The following is a 19869-nucleotide window of genomic DNA, read 5'->3' as shown; positions in this document are numbered from 1 at the left end:
CTTATTCCTGATCTTGGAGGGAAAGCTTCAAGTTTCTCAGCATTAAGTATGTTGTTAGCTGTAGGGTTTTTGTAGATGTTCTTTATCAAGTTGAGGAAATTCCCCTCTATTCCTAGTGCTGAGAATTTTTAACACAAATGGGTGTTGAATTTTGCCAAATGCTTTTTCAATATCTATTGATATATCATGTGGTTTCTCTTCTTTTTCTTGTTCATGTGATGGATTATGTTACCTGATTTTTGAATGTTACAGCAGCCTGGCATAACTGGATAAATCCCACTTGGTGTAGTGTATAGTTCTTTTTACACATTGCCAGATTTGTATTGCTAATATTTTGTTGAGCATTTTTGCATCTGTTCTCATGAAATATATTGGCCTGTAGTTTTCTTTTATTGCCTTTGAAACCTGGTTTTGGTATCAGGGTAATGCTGGCCTTACAGAATGAGTTAGAAGGTGTTCCCTCTGTTTCTATCCTCTGAAAGAGATTGTAAAGAATTGGTATAATTTCTTCCTTAAGTATTCGGTAGAATTTGCCAGTAAACTCATCTGGGTCTGTTGCTTTCTGCTTTGGAAGGTTATTAATTATTGATTCAATTTTGTTAAATTTAATAGGTGTAGGCCTATTCAGATTATCTATTTCTTGTGTGGGAGTTGGCAGATTGTGTCTGTTAAGTAATTGACCCATTTCAACTTAGTTTTCATATTTGTGGGCATTAGTTATCCAAATATAGTTATCTAACTATATTTTAAATATCTATGAGATCTGGTTTAATGCTCATTTTTTTCATTTCTGACAGTAGTAATTTCTGTCTGCCTTTTTTTCTTTTTTTTTTTTATTGGATCCACACCCAATGTGGGGACTTAAATTCATGACCCTGAGATCAAGAGTTGCATGCTCTACTGACTAAGCCAGCCAGCTACCCCATCCTCTCTTTTTTTACGTAGTTAGCCTGGCTATAGGCATGTCAATTTCATAGATCTTTACAAAGGACCAGCTTTTGGTTTTGTCGATTTTTTCCTATTGATTTCCTGTTTTCAATTTCATTGATTTCTGCTTTCTCATTATTTCTTTTCTACTACTTACTTTGGATTCATATTAGTTTTTTTTGGTAATGTCCTCAGGTGGAAATTTAAGTTATTGATTTTAGATCTCTTTCTTTTCTAATATATTTATTCAATGACACAAATTTCCTTCTAAAGACTGCTTTTGCTGCATACCAAAAATTTTGAATAACTATGCTCCATTTTCTTTAGTTCAAAATGTTCTGGAATTTCTCTTTAAATTTCCTTTTACTTGTGTGCTTTTTAGAAGTGTGTTGTTAAATTACTACATATTTTGGGGGATTTTCCACTTACTTTTAAACTGAGTCTTTATATTTAAAGTGGGTTTCTTGTGGATAACATACAGCTAGTTCTTTTTTTTCGCATTCTGAAAATCTCTTTTACTTGACTCATTTAGACCATTCATATATAAATTGATTACTGATATAATCGTATTAATATCTTTCACAGTTGTAACTTTTCTATTTGTTACATTTGATGTTTTCTTTTTCCTTATTTTTTTTTCCTTCTCTGGTTTTAACTGAACATTTTATGTGATTCCATTTTATCTTCTCTTAGCATATCAATTATAGTTCTTTTTAAAAAAATATTTAGTGGTTTCTCTTGCATTTGCAATATATATTTACAAATGAACCATGTTCACTTCCAAAAACATTATACTGCATCACATGGTGCAAGTACCCAATAACAAAGTACTGTTAATTCTTCCCTCTCACCAGTTACTATATTGCTGTCATTTATTTCACTATCCATATGCTATAATCACTCAATAAATTGCTATTATTTTAGACAAAGTTGTCTTTTAGAGCAATTAAAATAGGAAAAATAAAAGATGTGTTTGACCTTCACTTAAGCCTTCCCTGATGCTCCTACTTTCTTTATATGAATTCAAGTTTCTGACCTATGTTATTTCTCTTCTACTGGAATTTCTTGTAACATTTCTCTCAGGACCAATCTGCTGGTCGTGAATTCTTCAGTTTTTATTTGTGTGAATAAGTCTTTATTTCTCCTTCACATTCAAGAGTCATCTTGCTGAATATAAAATTCTAGATTTATGGCTTTCGTCTTTTAGCACTTGAAATATTTCACTTCACTCTCCTCACTTGCATGGTTTCAGACCAGAAGTTTGCTATGATTCTTATGTTGGTTCTTCAATAGATAAGGTTATTTTTTTCTCTGACTTCTTTGATTATTTTTTTGTTTATTTTCTCATTGAATATCATATGCCTAGGTGTCATCTGGCTAGGCTGCTCTTTATCCTTGGTATAAGGTGTTCTCCTAGCTTTTGGGCTCTGTGGTTTGATATTTGTCATTAGCTCTGAAAATTCTATTATTATTTGAAGTATTTCTTCTGTTCCATTCTCACTTTCTTCTTGTATTCCAATAATGTGGAAGTTATATCTTTGATTTTTCCCAGCTCTTGGATGTTTTTTTCTTTTTTTCATTTCTTTTCTCTTTGCAATACAGTTTGCTAAGTTTCTTTCGGCATAATCAGGCTCATTGATTCTCTTCTTGAATGTGTCTAGTTTACTGAGGTGCCCATCAAAGTCACTCTTCATTTCTGTTACTATAGTTTTGATTTGCAGCATTTCCTTCAGATTTTTCTTAAGAGTTTCCCATTATCCATTTACATTATCCATCTATCTTTGCATGTTGTCTATTTTTTCCATTAGACCCTTTAACATACTATGATAGGTATTTTACATTCCCTGTTTGACAATTTCAAAATATTAATCATATCTGAGTCTGGTTCTGATGCTTGTTTTCCCTCTTCACATTGTATGTTTGCCTTTCTTTTAGCATGCCTTTTAATTTTTGTTGAAAAGCCTGATATGATGCATCAGGCTGAGGAACATGGGCCTTTTGTGTAGTGTTTTATGTTCATTTGGCCTAGTGGTCTCTGTTTCACTTTTGCTATAGTTGTTCTTTCCAGAGGCTTCAGATTCCTCTAGTGACCCTGCTTTTGGTATAGTGGTAAATTGTGAACGAGGAAAATTGTTCTATAATCTATGGTTAAGTCTCAGTCTTTTAATAAGCCTGTGTCCCTGATCTGTGACCTTTACAAATGTTTCTTTCTATCTGCCCCCCCCCAATTCTGCCTATCTTATGTGAGACAGGAAGCCTAGAAAGGACTATAGTTGGATAGATTCCCTTCTTCCAGGTGACATAAGTCTCAGGTAGTATGTTAGAAGGTGGAAGAGGGAGAGTAAAGCACCCTCCAGAAGAAGGCATTTTGAGACTGAAAAAAAAAAATGAAGCAAGCCCATCCATACCATTTGCACAGTTTTATTCAGGGTAACTTACTAACAAGGGGGATCAGGTGGGCAGGCGAACCAGAGGGTAAGCAGATATTCTCTGCCTTATTCTCTGCTAACTCTGGACCTTAATCTCCAACTTTTATAAAACAAGGGGCATGGTGGTGAAGTCACAGGGTAGTTATCTAAAGTGGGACCTTCTGTGAGCCAGTCATCTCTACTAGTTACTGAAACAGGGCCTTCTGTGCATCACTTTAGGGCAGATCAGATCAAGCCTTCCTGCATTCTGGTCAGGGCATACATTAACCTCCACAGGGCCTGGAACTCATAGCCCTGAAAGAGATCATTGCACAGACATGAACAAGAATGCAGGGCCCAAGATGGAATGTGTGTGGTCATCCCTCCTGCAGTAGTTTTTATCCTAGAAAGTAGGCCTTTGGGAAAATAGCCAGAATATGTTTCAAAATGGGAACTTTTCTGCTCCCTCTACCAGAGCTATGAAAGTCTTTCTTGGTTCTTCAGCGTGTGAATCTGCTGGGCGTCTGGAAGGCAAAACCTACTAAAATGTGGTGGTTCCCATAACACTGTGGCCTCCAGCAGCTTCTAATTTTCATGCTAGCCCATATTCAGCCTCCACCAATCTGTCCAAATTACCATTTAAGTATTCCTATCACTTTATTGCTCAAGTGACCACTATCCTACATGAGAAGGTTTTGATTGACTCTCTGGATTTTCCTGTGTCTCCAGATTTTGGTGTGGAATTTCATCCTGAGACCTCAGCTCTGCCATAGGTTAAAACAAAAAAAAGTCATTAGTTTCAAGTTTGTTTAGTTTGTTGTTGTTGTTGTTGTTGTTGTTGTTGTTGTTGTTGTGAGGTTAGGAGTGATGACTTCTAGTTCCTTTTTTTTTTTAAAGTTTATTTATTTTGAAAGAGACAGAGACAATGTGAGGGGGGAGGGGCACAGAGAGAGGGAGAGAGAGAATCCCAAGCAGGCTCTGTGCTGCCAGCGGATGCAGGGCTCACGAAACTGTGAGATCATGACCAGAGCGAAACCAAGAGGTGGACGCTTAACCAACTGAACCACCCAGGCACCCCGACTTCTAGCTCTTTATATGTCAGAGCTGAAACTAGAAGTCTCCCAGTCTCTTTTAAAAGTTAATGTCATACAAAAAAGAGGGAAGGACGCCTGTTCTAAAGGAAGAGATCATCAACATAAATACTATCCAATAAAATTTGTGTTATTTTATTGGATCCTTGTTTAGACAATATGTTTTTTTAATACCACATACTTTGGGTACAAATGGGAACATTTTAATATGAGCTTGATGCTAGATGCTATTTTGGTGCTCTACTGGTACTGTTAATTGTTATTTCAGAAACTAGGCTTATTGTTTAAATGCATTTTGAAGAATTTAGGGAAAATGTCATGATACCTGCAATTGACTGTTAAAAACCTAGAACCAAATGAAATATAGCAAAATGTTAGCAAATTATTCAGTCTAGGTGATGGGTATAAGGATGCTCATAACATTATACTGCCCACTTTTCTAGATGATGAAGTTTTTTCATTCTAAAACTTTAAAATAAATTTAAAATATAATAAAATGAATAAAATTTAAAGATAAATGTAAGATAAATATACCTTGCCATGTTAGTGAGTATAAAATTGTACATATGAGAGAACAAATAAAGTACAATGCAAGGCACATAGAAGGTGCTCAGCAAGTGCTATATAATATTATCCCCTGACTGGGATTTTCTATTCTAAAATAAGGATTTATTTGCTCTTGTAGAATAAATAATTTGGTTTTGGAAATTTGTTTCACTTCACCTAACACTCATCTTTTTAGAGTAATGAAGGGTAAATCAATGGTTATTGTCAAACAAACCCTATTAGTATGAATGTAGCATATGTTGGTGTTATTGCAGCCTAATGATAAATGACAAATAAATGAGGTAGACACGTACAATACCATTCCAGATGTGAATTTCCTGACATTTGGTAGGCATCCATTAGGTGACTAATGCTTACTGAAGGATTGGCAGGTCAGGACATTTCTTGAGCTTCTCAGAATGTTCCAGACTACAAAGATATGCATTACGAGGTGAACATGCACTTAACATATGAACAATTTACAAACATGAAGTTGTGTGTCTTGTTACCACCCCATTAGGATATTTGACAATTTGATATTCTATAAGCTATAAATTGCTTTTGAAATCAGTGGGAACCTAGGAACCATCTGGCAGAACTCTTCATTTCAAAGATGAGGAAACTAAAGCTCAAGGAAATCAAAAAGACTGTCCAGATTAGAAAAAACAAGACTTTCAGTTTGCAGCTCTATGTCCTGATATACACAACACATTTACAGAGGATGCCTTAAAAAAAACATAAAAAAAAAAATAAAAAAAAAAAAAAAAAACACAACTCTGGATGGGACTTCAACATACTTGGAAATTATTTTGTATTGTATTTTCAAGTGATTTTGGTCCCATCAAATATACATTTATTAATTGTTTACCATGTGACAAGCAATCAGAATATTAAGAAAAATGAACCATATTTCTTACTTCCAACAAGCTCACAATATAAGTGTGTAAATTAAATGAACAATAGTAAACAAGTCAACTGAGAACTCTGGAAACACGAATAGAGAGGAATGGATTATGCCAGAGTTGGCCATGTGAAGACAGTAGATGCTATAAAACAAATGGGTTTGATCTGGGTCACAAGGACAAGAAGTATGTATTCATTGGATGAAGTAGGAGAGTCAAGGGACAACATGTGCAATGGCACAAAAATATAAAAGTGTTTGGAACCTTTAGAGAAAGTTAAAGCATGTGGTCCATTTTTGTGTGTGCAGCAGGAAAGCGGGATATCAGGAGATGACTTTACCAGCAATGGTCCTCAACTATGGCTGTGTATTAGAATCCCCACATAACTTTCAAAAAAAATACTCATATCCGGACTCCACTTCCAGACCAAATTATACCTGGAAATCTCAGGGTGGTTGCAGGCATGGGCATTTTAAGAGTTATCTCAGTGGTTTTTGTGTGCAAGGTTGAATACCAGTGTATTTGGATCATATTTATCTATCCAAGATCAGATCCTGAATATTTAATGAGTATTTATTTCTGAGCAGGTAGCCTTACTTTAAGACTTACTTTAAAACAGAAAACTTTATCTGATGACTCAAGAATCTAGCTTTTGCCAAAAGCTATTGTAGTTGTTAAAACACTTCCTGATTCTCTGTAGTAAAATGAACATCAGGGGGCACCTAGGTGGCTTAGTCAGTTAAGCGTCCACCTCTTGATTTTGGCTCAGGTCATGATCTCACGGTTGGTCGGGCTACTGCAGAGCCTGCTTGGGTTTCTCTCTCTTTCCCCCTCTCTCTGCCCTTCCCCACTCACATGCATTCTCATTCTCAAAATAAGTAAAGGTTTAAAAAAAAATAAGGGAAAAAAATACAGTGAACGTCAGAATCAGGATAAGAAATTACTTAAAATTTAAACACACACACACTATTTCCCCAAATCTAGCTCCTACTCAAATATCTAATGACAATAGTAATGAAGAAAGCCCAATGTAGGCCATTCTCAACTTCCCTGGATTTACCAAATCTTCATATACAATCCTAATTTAGAAGTTCTCCAGCAGGGCGCCTGGGTGGCGCAGTCGGTTAAGCGTCCGACTTCAGCCAGGTCACGATCTTGCGGTCCGTGAGTTCAAGCCCCGCATCGGGCTCTGGGCTGATGGCTCAGAGCCTGGAGCCTGTTTCCGATTCTGTGTCTCCCTCTCTCTCTGCCCCTTCCCCGTTCATGCTCTGTCTCTCTCTGTCCCAAAATAAATAAATAAAAATGTTGAAAACAAAATTTAAAAAAAAAAAAAAAAGAAGTTCTCCAGCTTGCTTTAATTTGATCATTTCAATTTTTATTCATTAAAAAAATATTTATTGCATATCAATTTGTGCCAGGCACTGAGGCAAGTTCTGAAGACACAGCTGTGAATAAGCCAACCCATTTCTGCACTCACAGAGCTCACAGAGGACTTCATTCTTTCAGTTCACTTCAGCACTTAATTTCATCCTCTAATTCTCAAGCAATACAAATAACTCACAAAAATGTGGGGTTTGATTAAAATATGTAATTCTTTTACATCCCCCTTCCTATTTCCCCTCTTCCTTTCATCTTCTTGATTAATCTCTTAAAAAATGCCACTGTCACTAGGTGTCTATCCCTGTGCAAAAATCTCCAATAGATCCCCATGGCTTACTGTGGTGAGTTTGTGGTTGTTTTTTAATTTTCTCTTCCATCCCACCCCTTTTTGAGGATTGTTGTTGTGTCAGCTCTTGTTATTGAGATGAGTAGGGCACATTTCCAAGAACTATTAGGATAGATAATAAAATACAGTTTCCTTACACAAACTGCAGCCATGCCTGACCACACAGCCATTCAGCTTTATCAACCCCTGATACAGGAACATTAGTGCACTCAATGTTGTATACAGAGTTTCTACATCACTGCCTCAAGTCTCTTTCTTCACCCTGTTCTCCCACCTAACAGGTCCCAGTGTTTTTGGCCTCTGCCATTCTCCATCAATTAAATTTTTTTTTATTGAAATATTGCTCACATTATTTTCATCTTTATTTACCTCAACTAATCCATTAGCTTCTTGAGGAATCAGGTCTGTATTTCATAAAAATGTGTGCATTATTGGGGCACTCAGTCAGTTAAGCATCTGACTCTTGGTTTTGGTTCAGGTCATGATCTTGTGATTTAGGGATTCAAGCCCCACGTTAGACTCTGCACTGGCAGCGTAGAGCCTGCTTGGGATTCAATCACTCTCCCTCTCTCTCTACCCCTCCCCACTCATGTTGTCTCTGTCTCTCTCAAAATAAATAAATAAAACTAAAAAAAATGTTTACATTATTCAGGGCACCTGTAAGTTGTGGGCAGCATAGGATGAATGCAAGAGCTTTGGGTTTGGAATCTAACAGACCTTGAGTCAAATCCGGTTTAGAATCTGACAGATTTACAACTCTATGTCTACTAACTTTCCACTAAGGGAACATACCGCAGTGAAGAAATTCATGAGTTGTTTACCAGTTAGAAAAAGAAATCAAGGGCTTTTAAATGGTAGAAAAAAGGTATTAATAGAGGCTATGCTACTTAATCATTGAAGACTAGCATTATGTTAGAACAGAATGAATCCATGTGTCTGGCTCAATTAGTTGAAATAAGTCCTGTTGTGCATGGGTAAAAACAGTGTCTTCAGTTAGGTCCGATAGGGTCTAGAGTACTAAGATCATTCAGATTTTGTGTCTTCTATTTGCTTCAGCTGTTTAGAGTGATTTATGAAACATGATAGCGAATTTTGATATCTACTAGGAAAGTGCCACTTTAAGTGGAGAAGAAGAAGAAGCCAAGCTTACTGACACCTTGAACTTGGAAATCTAGCCTCCAGAACTGTGAGAAAATAAATTTTTGTCATTTAAGCCACTCAGTTTGTGGTGGCTTTGTTATGGCGGCCAAACTAATACAGAATTTGGTACTGTGAAGTAGGGTACTGCTGCTGTAACAAATGGTGGAAGTGGCTTGGAACTGAGTAATTAGGGTAGAGGCTGGAAGGGTTAGAAGAGCATGTTAGAAAAAGCTTAGACTGCCTTGAAAAGACTGTTGGTAGAAATGTAAACATTAAAGGTACTTCTGGTAAGAAATAAGGAACATCTTCCTGGAAACCAGAGGAAAGGCGATCCTTATTACAAAGTGGCAAAGAATTTGGCTTATTTGTGTCTTAATGTTTTGTGGAAAGCACAACTTGTAAGTGATGAATTTGTATATTTAGCTGAGGAGATTTCTAAGCAAAGTGTTGAAGGCATGACCTGGTTTCTCCTTGCGGTTTGTAGTAAGATACAAGAGAAAGGAGATAGTTTTTTAAATTTTTTAAAATGTTTATTTAATTTTGAGAGAGAGACAGAGTGTGAATGGGGGTCAGGCAGAGAGAGAGGGAGACACAGAATCCAAAGCAGGCTCCAGTCTCTGAGCTGTCCACACAGAACTCCACGCAGGGCTTGAACTCACAAATGTGAGATCATGACCTGACCCGAAGTTGGATGCTTAACCAAAGGAGCCACCCTAGAAGATAGATTTAGAGCCTAGAGTCCCTAGAAGATAAATCTCAAAGCTAAAAGGAACCAGAACTTGAGATTTAGAAAATTATCAGCCTAATCATTATGGTTTTCATTTGCATTTCCCTAGTGGACAATGATGTTGAATGTCTTTTCATGTGTTTATTTTTCATCAGTTTATCCTCTTAACTGAAATGAAATGTCTATTCATGTCCTTTGCCATGTTCTAATTGGATTTTGTTTGCTGTTTTCTTGTATTTTTTGTTTTATTGTTGCATTTTAAGAGTTATTATCTTAAATATTTGTTCTTTGTTAGACATATGGCTTACAAATATTTTCATCTACTTGAAGGATCTTTCAAGAAGAAAAATGAGTTTAATTTTGATGAAGTCCAATCTAATTTCTCCATAAAGGATCATCGAGACTATGGATCTTCAAGTTACTTTGTGTCAAGTTTATTTTTCCCTAGCCTTAAATCCTAAAGATTTTTCTCGTATACTTTCTTTTCTGAAAGTTTTATATTTTTCTGTTCTCATTTTAGTCCATGATCCATTTTGAGTTAATGTTTGCATGAAGTGTCAGACTTTGGTTGAATTTCATTCCTTTGCCTATGGATGTCCACTTACTGCAATATTATTTGTATTAAACGGCTATCTTTTCTCCATTAAATCACTTTTGCCCCTTTGTGAAAAATCAGTTAGTCATATTTGGGGCTATTTCTTGGTTCACTTTGTGTTCTATTGATCCATGTGTTGGTCCCTATGCCAATCACATACTGACTGGATTAGTGTGACTATCTAATAAGTCTTAAAATCAGGTAGACTGAATCCTTTGACTTTACTCTTCATTTGAAAGCTTATTTTAGCTACACTCAAGTTATTTTGCATTTCCATACACAATTTAGAATAGTCTTACCTAAACCTACAAAATTTTTTTCTGAGATTTTGGTAATAGTTGTATTAAACCTGCTTATCGATTTAAAGAAGCTTGACATCTTTACTATGCTGAGTCTTCCAACACATAACACAGTATGTCTCTTCCTTTATTTAGATATTCTTTAATTTCTTTCATTAGCATTATGTAGTTTTCAGGATACAAGTCTCATACATGGTTTGCTAGAATTATACTAAAGTATTTAGTTGTTTAGGTGACTATAAATGGTATTTCATTTTTAATTCCAGTATCCATGTGTTTGCTACCAGTATATAGAAACACTATTTTTTATGCTTATCTTATATCCTGCAATCTTCCTCAACTTAACCATGTGTAGATATCTTGTTATCTACACATAAAAGGCAGTTTATTTCTTCCTTTCTAATCTCTTGGTTTTTACTTCCTCTTCTTGCTTTATTACACTGGCTAGAACCTCCAATACCATATTTAATAAGAGTGGATATCCTTGGCTTGTTCCTGATCTTAGGGGGATCCTGTATCCCTGGAATAAATCCCACTTGGTCACAGGTATAATTCCTATTATAAACTGCTGGTATCTATTTGTTAATATTCAGTTAAAGATTTTGCTGTTTGTATTTATGACATATGTTGCTCTGTAGTTGTTTTTTTTTTTTTTTTTGTACTTGGGATCTGGTTTCTTCTGGTCAGATTAATCCTAGTTTCATAAAATAAAATGAGAAGTGTTTCTTTCTCTTCTATTTTCTGGAAATGGTTCTTTAATAGTTTGCCACAATTCTCCAGTGAAACCATCTAGCCTAGAGGATATTTGAGGTGGACGGGGTTGGGGGATTATTAAATAATGAATTCAATGTGTTAATAGTTATAGGGCTATTAAAATTATCTATTTTGTATTTGTAAGTTGTGGTAGTTTATGTTTTCTCAGGAATTAGTCCCTTTCATCTAATTTGTTAAATTCATGCATGTAAAATTATTTCTAATAGTTCTTTATTATCATTTGAATGTCTGCAAGTTCTCTAATGACATCCTGTTTCATTCTTGACATTAGAAATTTGTTTTGCTAGAATTTTGTCACTTTTATGGATATTTTCAAAGAGCCAGTTCTTTGTTTCATTGGTTTTATCTATTGCTCCTCTGTTTCAGTTCCATTTATTTTTGCTCTTATCACTATTATTTCTTTCCTTCTACTTGTTTTGGTTTATTTTGATTTCCATTTTCTAGATTCTTCAGGTGAATGCATAGATTATTGATTTGAGACTTCTCTTCTTTTCTAAAGCATTCATTTAATGTTATCGCTCTCCTTCTCTGCACTGCTTTTGCTGTGTCACACATTTTTAATACGCATTTTCATTTTCATGCAGTTCACCATATGTTTTGATTAATCTTCAGACTTGTATTCAGCCCATAGATTATTTAGAAGTGTGTTGTTTAGTTTCCAAATGTTTATAGATTTTTCTGTTATCTTTTTGTTATTGATTTCTACTTTAATTCAATTGTTAGAAAACACTCAATCTGAGGGTTTTTTTTCCTTTAACTTTGATGAGGTTGGATTTATGTTTCAAATATGGTTTATTTTCTATGACAGTGGATTACATCTCTTTCATTCATGGTATTGAGTTCTATATGTATGATGATTTTCTGTCTAATTGTTCTATTAATTATTGAGAGAAGGAGGTTGATTTCTTCAAATATATTTGTGGTTTTTATCTATGCTTGAAGTTCTATCAGCTTTTTAAAAATATACCTTATTTTTTAGAGCAGTTTTAGATTCACAGCAAAATTGAGTAAAAGTACAGAGATTTCCCATCTATCCCCTGTACACACAACATGTACAGCTTCCCCCATTAGCAACATCCCCCACCACAGCAGTGCATTTTTTATAGTCAATGAAACTGCATTGACATATTATAGCCCAAAGTCCATAGTTTACATATAATTACATATAATATCAAACACCTTTAGTTGTACTTAGAAGAAATAGAGAAAAGTATGTCTAATTTATCTTCCCAGAGTGGGAATCCCATGTAATATTTTTAGAACATAAAAATTCATGCAAAAATCCATGGAAACAAAATATAAAAAAAATTTTAATGTATTTATTTATTTTGAAACAGAGTGGGGGAGGTGCAGAAAGAGTGGGAGACAGAGTGAACCTTAAGCAGGCTCCTCACTGTCAGTGCAGAGCCCCAGTGTGGGGCTCAAACTCACAACCCGTGAGGGCATGACCTGAGGCAAAATCAAGAGTTGCCACTTAACCAAAGAGTCACCTCAAAACTTTTAAATAAAGACAAGATTAGTATTACAGTATTCCCTCTTATCTCAGGCTCCAATATAGCCCCATTACAGCACTGTTATTGATCCTATCTATATTTAAAAACTTAGAATTTACTTTCATATAACAAAGAAAACAACAACCAGTGGCTTAAATCAGAAAAAAATTAACTTCTTTCTTGAATAGAGGAAGTCTTGAATCAGCAGCTCTAGGCTGGAAAAGAGCTACATGGCACTATTAGAAATTTGGACTCCTCCCTGTTTATTACACCATTTTCAGCTTATGGCTCCCTTTTCAAGGTCATCTTGCAGGTATGCATAACTGTGTTGAGGAAGAAGGAGGAAGAAAAGCACAGACAGACAGAAAGGCACAGAATTTTCCTGGTAAAGATTCATCCCTTTGCATTTCTAACTGGCAAAGAATGTTGAGAATATAGTCTTTTATTCTACATTGCAATGTGCTCAGCTAAAAGTCAAGGTTCTCTATCTAATGAAGAAGACACCAGATGTTAGGGGAAGGATTAGCAATCTCTACCATACATTGAAGATCTTATTAGATCCCAAAGTCTGAAGGAGGCTGACCCAATCCCTATTTATTTCCTGATTCCATAAATATTAGAATAGCAATAATAATAAATAGCAATAATTTTCTTAGGAGGAAAACTGCAAAGTCAAACGCACCAAGTATACATGCAAAAATTCTATGGTACTTGCATATTGAGAACTGTTGGAAAATACCAGGACTAACCAACAGATCCTTCCTTCCCACCCTCTTCATAAGGCTGACTTGGAAGTTCTCACTTATCATCCTGATCAATATGAATGGGTGATATTTTAGATCTAATTCACTGATACAAAGGGCATAGGCTTTATTTTCCCCCATGTTAGTCCCATTGCTCTGGATATCTAAGAGGGAAGTTCTCAATGGCAGTCAGGATACTATAGTTGATGTCAATATATTCGCATTTCCTGAGCTTAAAGTCCCTCAGTTCTCACAGCTGACAGCTGTATAGAGGTGACTATAAAGTTTTCCAGGGCAGTTCATCAGTCCTGGAGCAGCATAACTATTTGAAGAAGAGCCACATATTGTAAGAATTTTGAACAAGACCAATAGTTTTGTTCTGTTTTGTTTTTTGCGTCACCCAAAACAGTGCAATATCAGTATGGGAGCTCCAAGGGCTGAAAAGAAGCCACATTAAATTGTTAAATGAAAACTCATAAAGCCATAAATGTGCAATAGAGGATTTTTTTGTTTCAAAGCCATAAATAAATAAATAAATAAATAAATAAATAAAACCACATTAAAACTATAAAGCACACATGGAGTAAAACATATCATTTTAGTTTTCCTTACATATATATATATACACACACACACACACACACACACACACAAATATACATATATATACATATATACATACATATATATACATATATGTGTATAATTTATAGATTTCATTTAACAAAGCTTCACTAAAGATAAATCAGAAAATATTTTAGTATACTTCAATTTGTGAGAGGAAGGGCAGAAAAAAAAAAAAGGAAATAAGAGTGGAAGAGACCCTGTCAATTGGAAAACACTATCCAGCTGTTAGGAATAGCACCCTGGTGTCTCCATAACATAAGCGCTAAGCATGTGCTACTATCTCTCAGAGAGATGAAGATATTTCCCTGACATTGTACATTTAAAATGTGTGAGAGTGGGGGCTCAAACAGATCTAAACATTCTAACTGCAGAAAAACATGCTGCTGCCCATGTATGAGGACATAGAAGGCATGAAGAGAAGGAGAGCAAAAGCTACAACTTTTGCTGGTCAGTGCTAGAGACCAGAAGACAGTCAGATATGAGGGCAGCTTAAGGGCCCCAAGTATTCATAAATCACTGATATCAAGCTCTGCTATCCAGTAAGGATCTCAAACTTTCTTTCACCTCCTATCACTTTTTTTTTTTTTGGAACTGTGACATCCCTGTGTACTTACTATTCATAATTCTTCAATTCTGTTTTATGCTTAAGCTGCATTAAATACCCACAGTGGTGAATTAGGAGAAAATTGTCCACAGGATTAAACAAAAATGGCCATATCTATTTAACCTAAGGAGAAAATTAAATGAAGTTAAGGTCTCTTTCCTCCTCAAGGCTGATGGTTTCTCACCCTAATTTATGGGGAAGAAGGAAAAAGCCATTCTGTACCCAACTCCACCCATAATATGACTTACACCATACAGACACTGGAGGGGCCAATAATTGGCCAATTTGCCTTTGGAGAGTTTCCAACTCTCCCTCTCAGACCTGCTCACTTCTATTTACTAAGTGCTCTCAGTGTGTCAGTCACTTGTTCCAGGACACTCCTGAAATGGTATTGCATGCCCCTCCACTCTAATTTTCCCTTTATCTCTGTTTTATAATTTCCAAAATAGTTTTGTAATTCTTTAGCAATTCGTTAGTATTGAATATTCTTATGAGAGATGTCATACTTAACAAGAGAACCTGGGAAAGAAAATCTCTTAATCCAAAGTTAACACCTGCTGGTAAACAAAATATTGTGGAGAAAATAGGTAGAGATGTAGGGACTTCCAGCCACTCCCCAGGGACTTCTGCCAGGATGAACCTGCTTCCAAGGGCAAAATCAGGAGACACCTCACTATCAACAGCTTGCTGACAGTCCTTACAACTTGAAGGAAACACATGGAACATGGTCATAGTCTTTATTCTGAAGCTCTACTGGATTATCTGGATAATCCAAAGACCAAGGGACTGAAGATGAAAAAGGAGGTAATTTTCCAATGGGAAGAAGTGTCACAGCTACAATCCTAGCCTCCTGGACTCCAGGAGATCTCTTTTGTGTTCCACATTGCCATTCAAGATGGCATAAGTAGTAAGAGAATTTATGTGGCATATCAGAAGCTTGAAGTAAAGTATAAAATGCAAAGTAAGGGCACCTGGGTGGCTCAGTCGGTTGAGTGCCCAAATGCAGATTTCAGCTCAGGTCATGATATCACAGTTCATGGGTTCGAGCACCTTGTTGGGCTCTGACAGTATAGAGCCTGCTTGGGATTCTCTCTCTCTCTTCTCTCTCTCTCTCTCTCTCTCTCTCTCTCTCTCTCTCTCCCTCTCTCTCTCTCTCTCTGCCACTTGCCACCCTTTCTCAAAATAAATAAATAAACATTTTTCAAAAATAAATAAAATAGTAAAGCAATTCTAAATTTTTCATGTAACTAGAAAAGACCCTGAATAGCCAAAGTAATATTGAAAAAGAAAAGCAAAGCTGAAGGCATCACAATTCTGGACTTTAAGCTGTATTAATAGGCTATAATCATCAAGACAGTATGGTACTGGAGCAAAATCAGTCACATAGATCAATGGAACAGAATAGAGAACCCAGAATGGGACCCACAAATGTATGGCCAACTAATCTTCAACAAAGCAGGAGTATCCAATGGAGAAAAGACAATCACTTCAGCAAATGGTACTGGGAAAACTGGACAGTGACATGCTGAAGAATGAAATTGGAACATTTTATTACACCATACACAAAAATAAATTCAAAATGGATGAAATACCTAAATGTGTGACAGGAAATAATTAAAATTCTACAGAAGAAAATAGGCAGCAACCTCTTTGACCTTGGTCAGAGCAACTTCTTACTAGACATGTCTCAGGAGGCAAGAGAAACAAAAACAAAAATGAACAATTGGGACCTTATCAAGATAAATAGTTTCTGCACAGCAAAGGAAAACAATCAACAAAACTAAAAGGCAACAAACAAAATGGAAGAAGATATTTGGAAATGACATATCAGATAAAGGGTTAGTATCCAAATGTATAAAGAACTTATCAAACTCAACACCAAAAAAACAAATAATCCAGTGAAGAAATGGGCAAAAGACATGAATAGACACTTTTCCAAAGAAGACATCCAGACGGCCAACAGACACATGAAAAAATGCTCAACATTACTCATCATCAGGGAAAAGCAAATAAAATCCACAATGAGATACCACCTCACACTTGTAAGAATGGCTAAAATTAATTCAGGAAACAGTAGATGCTGGAAAGGATGTGGAGAAAGGGGAACACTTTTGCACTGTTGGTGGGAACACAAACTGGTGCAGCCACTCTGGAAAACAGTATGGAGGTTCCTCAAAAAGTTAAAAATAGAAGTACCCTATGAGCCAGCAATTGCACTACTAGGTATTTATCCAAAGGATACAAAAATGCTGATTTTAAGGGACACATGAACCCCAATGTTGATAGCAGCACTATCAACAATAGCAAAGTATGGAAAGAGCCCAAAAGTCTGTCGACTGATGAACGGATTACGATGTGATATATGTAAACAATAGAATACTACTTGGTGATCAAAAAGAATGCAATGTTACCATTTGCAACAACGTGGATGGAGGTGGAGTGTATTATGCTAAGCAAAATAAGTCAGTCAGAGAAAGACAAATATGATTTCACTTATAGGTGGAATTTAAGAAACACAGCAGATGAACAGCAGGGAAGGGAAGGAAAAATGAGATAAAGCAGAGGGAGACAAACCATAAGAGACTCTTAAATACAAAGAACAACCTGAGGGTTACTAGAAGGGAGGTAGGTGGGTGGGCTATATGGGTGATGGGCATTAAGGAGGGCACTAAGTTTTATATGTAAGTGATGAACCACCAGGTTCTACTCCTGAAACTAATACTACGCTGTATGTAAAGTAACTTGAATTTTAAAAAATAAATTTATAAATAAATAAATAAATAAATAAATAAATAGCAAAGCAATATATTCAGTTACAACACTGTAAGTAATCCAATTTAAGAAACAGTTCTTTCCTTTGTTTGCATTTACTCTCTAAGATGCCATCAGGTATCTGTGGCATGGTCATAAGATTTGGAACCAAGGAGATTAATTCACTATTTTAAAGGGGGGAAAGGTATTTATCTTCAGAAATGTTAATAAAAATAGGTTGAAATGTTGAGTATCATTCTTTCAAGTAAACTAACATTATAAATCTCTTTCAATGTGTCTTATCCTCTTTAAAATAATTCACCGGGAAAGAATGATATCTCCTCATGCTTTGAATGGGTTTAATTCTCCTCATTTGTCTCCTGACTCTCAGCTGCAAAAGATATTAAAGACCAAGGTAGGAAGTGATGTTCTTACATAAAATGGTATTTTTGGTTTATTCAAAATGTTGCCCAATCTAGAAGACACCATAATCCCAGAACAGTTATCAAATTAGGAAACAGTTCTGGGCTGTCCTGTCATTTGATATTTTCTCAACTTCTCTATTTTCCAGCCTTAGAATTCATTTGGGTTTTCATCAAATTTGAAGAATTATCAAGAAGGCAGGATTAAGAAACCTAGTGTAGGTAGATTGTCTGTTCCTCAGAATATGGGCAACCCCTACTAAAAGTTGATTCTCATAACTTTTTGGCGGGGAGGGGGGTGGGGGGAGACCAAATTGAATAATTTCTTCATTAAAAAAAAAGTACTCAAGACTTTGAGATTGTACTGTCTCTGGCTGAATTATAAAGGCTTTTATAATGCAATGTCCTTTAATGTTGACAACATTAACAATTATTTTTACATCTTACTTAAATTTCCTGAATTTTTTTCTAACTTTATCAGATATAATTGCATATAACTTTGTGTAAGCTTGAGGTGTAAAATGTGATTATTTGATACATGTATATATTACTAAATGTTTACCACAATAAGGTTATGTAACACATCCTTCACCTTGCATAATTACCATTTTCTTTTTGTTGTTATGGTGAAAACATTAAATCTCTACTCTCAGGACAACATTAAAATACAGCACAGGGTTAGCTGCAGTTACCATGATGTACCTTAGATCCTGGGAACTTACTCATCCTATAAGTGAAAGTTCATACCCTTTGACCAACATCTCACCATTTCCCCTGTCCCCAGCCCCTGGCAACCACCATTCTACTATTAGTTTCTATGAGCTCGATGTGATTAAATTCCACATATGAGATTATACAGCTGATATTAAGAGTTAGGAACCCCCATGCATAGCCAAAACAAACTCTTAGCTAAAAATACATATATTTGCACAGAAAAAGAGAATATTTACTAAAAGATATTCATTCTTCACTTAAAGTTTAAAGCATTAAATATAAAAAAACCTAAAATTCATGTGCCCTAAGATATGAAATAGATTTTAAAAAGCCAAAAATCCTACTGTATTGAATCATATAAGTCAGTGGAATAATCCAAAAGCAATTACTTTCTCAAATTAGAAACACTACTTTAGCAACATGGTCTCTGATTCAATATTTGGTGGGGATTCATGCCTATATGCATGAGTGCTGCTGAGCCAGTATGATCCAAGCACTTTAAAAACCTCTTATATTTTCAGATGTAGGCTGGCTGTGTGGACTCAAGTAGGAGCCATGAGAATTGCTCTGACAATTAGAAGTAGAAGAACAGAGAAAGTTTGATAAACTAAAGCTCAGAAAATTTTTATGATTCAAAATGATGACATATTTTAAGGTAGAAATCAATCATGTAGATTTCATTTCTAGATTTCTAAGAATAGATGCAGAAGAGGATGCCAGGTGTGGATGGAGGCCCCCTTCTTTCCACGGATTACCAAGCAAAGCAGCTTATTGAAAAGCAGCGGCCAACACAGAGACAGAGAAGAATAGTGTCCTACGGTTCACAAATATGTGTTCAGCAATAGGCACTCTAAGCTAACAAAAAAATGGCTGAAGATTGCTGGAGAAATCTCAGAATACTTCATGGCAAAACTAAGTCTGTGAAGGTTAATAAGAGATGTCACAAAAGAATCAAAAGCGAAGAATCTAGAATTCTGAAAATGCATAAACAGCCAAAGTCACTAAGATGTTACTGACTTCAGTGACTGAAAGGGAATTGACATTTGGGGAGCATCTCTGACGGAAGACAAGATACAAGATGCTTTAAACATTGTTTCTTTTAATTTTAACGGCCCTGAAGTAGGTATTATTAATCCTCGAGGCCACAAAGTTTATTAATAAGTTATAAAGTCAGGATTCAAATCCAAGCCAGTGAGATTCCAAATCCTAAGCATTCTCACTGCATTGCTCTACTTATGTGGAAAAAGCAGCAGGCACTTGAAAGCTGGTAAAATTAAGTTAGGTAAATTACAGATGCATCCATGCTTTCATACATAATTCTGCTCATATAATTTACTTTACACACCTACTTGCAGAAGTCCAAAATATCATTCACAAAGT

The sequence above is a fragment of the Prionailurus viverrinus genome, chromosome B1 (assembly GCF_022837055.1).
Source record: "Prionailurus viverrinus isolate Anna chromosome B1, UM_Priviv_1.0, whole genome shotgun sequence".
NCBI classification, from domain to species: Eukaryota; Metazoa; Chordata; class Mammalia; order Carnivora; family Felidae; genus Prionailurus; species Prionailurus viverrinus.
The sequence above is the reverse complement of the archived record's forward strand: the minus strand, read 5'-3'. Positions refer to the sequence as shown.